Raw genomic sequence first — 3,360 nt, 5'->3', positions numbered from 1 at the left:
ATAGTAGAGGAAGAAGAAACTCGTACATGTATATTATATTACATAAATATTTTTTTCATAACTTTATGAAACATATTTTGCTGAGGGCCTATGACATTGTGTTCATCATTCCTGGTGCTTGCAATTTTAGTTATTGTTTTATACACTTCATGTTTTTATACTGTTTCTACACTTCATGTTTTTTACCTCTTTCATAATGTTTGTACCTTCTTTTCTTCTGACTTTCTGCTCCACTCCTTCCCTTCACTCCCCCTGTCTCTCTCTCTATCCCTATCCACCCCTCTCTCTCTCTATCTGCCTCTCCTCCTTCCCACCTATATCTTACCTTTCCAAAATTCCACAACAATACCATGCTTTATCCGTATTATTTATTTTGTAATTAACTGTGTTATCGTTTGAATATTTTTTTTTATTATTATTACCTTGTGAATACATCGCAATTCGGCCTTAGCCGCGATGATGTCTTGATTTTTATTAATAAACCATTCTATCTATCTATCTTCTATCTTTATGTAGTGACATGCTTCTCTTTAATGACTACTTAAAGGAGATTGCCCCATTTTAAAGTCTGAATATAAAATATTCCCAGTTAGTGCTTCCGTTTGTATAAGTGGATTAGTGAGATATGTCATATATAATTGGTGATATATGAATTCCTGAAATCTGGTCTGAAAACTCTGTAAGAAATTTTCAGCTTTAATAAGTGAAATACGTATGGTCTTAGTGATTTTTTACAAACAAGCCTAAGAATGCCCCTTTTCAGGTCTGAATTTCAAAAATTTCAGCTCGTGCTTTGCGCTCGTAGTGTTCGATTAGTGAGATATATATCATGTTCATGTTTACAATGAGTACAAAAGTACTTCATGTTTTTAGGTGTAATTCATGCAAAAATCATCAAGCGCTTGACGCACGCATTTCATGACTGGTGAGATATGTATGCTCTTCATTAATTCTCAAAACCTAGTCCTTTTGTCCCTGTTTGGGGTTATATATACAAAACTTTCAGCTTGCGCTTCGCGCTCGAATTGTTTATTTAGTGAGACAGGTACGTATTATGATTACAAATATTGCTTATATCCCTTTTTAGGTCTGGATGTCAGAAATGTTCAGCTCGCGCTTCGCGCTCGCATTATTTCATAAGTGAGATACATATCAGTTTAATGACACAGGCTTTAAAATGCTTCTACTAGGTCCGTATACCTGCAAACGCACTTCGCGCGCCCAGTAAGTGACTCAAATTTTTGTACTAATGCCCCCCATGCCGTGACCCACGGTACGCCACTGGTCTTTCTTACACATTTTTTATTTTGTCTTTCCGTTTCTCCTCAGCCTTTGTAATTTTCATGTCCCCCCCCCCCGCCCCTCTTTCTCTCTTACATCATGTTTCCATTAGTGGGGAATGTCCCAGTCACACCGGCAGACTTCATTCCAGACTGACAAAAATCTATTGTTATTTCCAATGACAGACACTACTATCGATCAGTTTCGAATCCGTTTGTGGTGACTGTAACATTACATATCATTACTTGGGATATTAGGATCACACCCCCTCTATTTCAAACAAATTTAGTCACTTTATACCTTTGATTTATATAGTGGGGTAGTGAGCCAAAACAAAACTGAATGGTTCAACATGCCGTATATATAGGAAAATATCTATAAAGTCACCAGCTAGCTAAACGAGTGAGTGACATTTTTGTTTTAATGAACCTCAAATGATAGATTGTGACTTAACATTCAACAAAATGATATCATAAAATCATCCCTTTTCCTTCTCTTTCGTTTTCTCCTCCTTTCCTTAATTTCCTTGTATAGTGGATTTTTTAGGGGATGGACACAGCCCCTAAACCCCTCCCCCATTTATTAGCCTGTGGGTTCGATAAGAGCTAATAATAGTTTTTAATAAAATATGACACATAGTAGTCATGGTGGTAACAGTACTGTTTATTTACAGAACATTTTCACTCTTTTTTTATTTCCACACTGAATAAAAAAATATTTGATGTACAAAAAGGAATGTTTATTGTTGCATAAAAATAACAAAATAATTTTGTGTAACATCCAATTAACAGATATGGTATCAGTGCAAATTAAGAAGAAAACCACTTAGCAGACAAAGCATAGTTACACATTGTACCAAAATGTAACTTAATCTTTTTAACATGTGCAATGTAGTATCTAAATACTCTGGTAAAATAAATTTATAAAGAAGGAGGTACTCTGGGCTGAAAATAATATAATTTAAATGAATAAAGAGATTAGAGAAGAAAGCAACTGACATTCCCGATGAAAATTACGAAGGAATGAATCGAGGGATCACAGACAGACGCATATACATGTAGACACTGCTTTATATGCTTTTCACACTGCACCTTTTGTCCTAAATAATGTGGCTAAGGGGGGGGGGGGCCTTAGCCCCACCAATTTCTCGGGGTTAAAGGACAAGTCCACCCCAACAAAAACTTGATTTGAATAAGAAGAAAAAAATTCAACAAGCATAACACTGAAAATTTCATCAAAATCGGATGTAAAATAAGAAAGTTATGACATTTCAAAGTTTCGCTTCATTTCACAAAAAAACAGTTATATGAACGAGCCAGCTGACATCCAAATGAGAGAGTCGATGATGTCATTCACTCGCTATTTCTTTTGTTTTTTATTGTTTGAAATATGAAATATTTTGATTTTCTCGTCATTGTCATGTGAAATGAAGTTTCATTCCTCCCTGAACGCGTGGAATTCCATTATTTTAACATTTTGTGCTTCAGGCAAGGAGGTCCTAATCGTCAAATTCGTAAAAATTGAAATATTGTATAATTCAAACAATAAAAAACAAAAGAAATAGTGAGTGAGTGACATCATCAACTCTCCGATTTGGATGTAACTGGCTCATGTAACTGGCTCATGTAACTGGCTCATATAACTATTTTGTTAAAAATAAGCGAAACTTTGAAATGTTATAACTTATTTTACATCCGATTTTGATGAAATCTTCAGCATTGTGTTTGTCTGATTTTTCTCTATTGATTCAAATTAACATTTTTCTGAGGTGGACTTGACCTTTAAGCTTAGCCCACTTCGTTTTTCACACTACGTTTTAGCAAAGTGGGCTAGCACGGTAAATATTACGGTACTATCTGGCCCTGCAAAAAAGCAGGGTTAGCCGGCTAGCACCACAATTGCGGTGCAAAGAGATGCAGTGTGAAAACGAAACAGGGCTAAGGAAAGTGGGGCTAAGCATTAGCCAATCACAGAAGTCGAATTGCACGTTAATCACGCTCTGTTTGGTAAAACCATCAATATTTATGAGCTGAGGGATAGTCCGGGGTTAAGGCATTAACCACGGTTGAGCAGATAGTA

This window comes from Lytechinus variegatus, chromosome 14 (assembly GCF_018143015.1).
Source record: "Lytechinus variegatus isolate NC3 chromosome 14, Lvar_3.0, whole genome shotgun sequence".
Lineage (NCBI taxonomy): Eukaryota > Metazoa > Echinodermata > Echinoidea > Temnopleuroida > Toxopneustidae > Lytechinus > Lytechinus variegatus.
Note: the sequence above shows the minus strand (reverse complement) of the source record.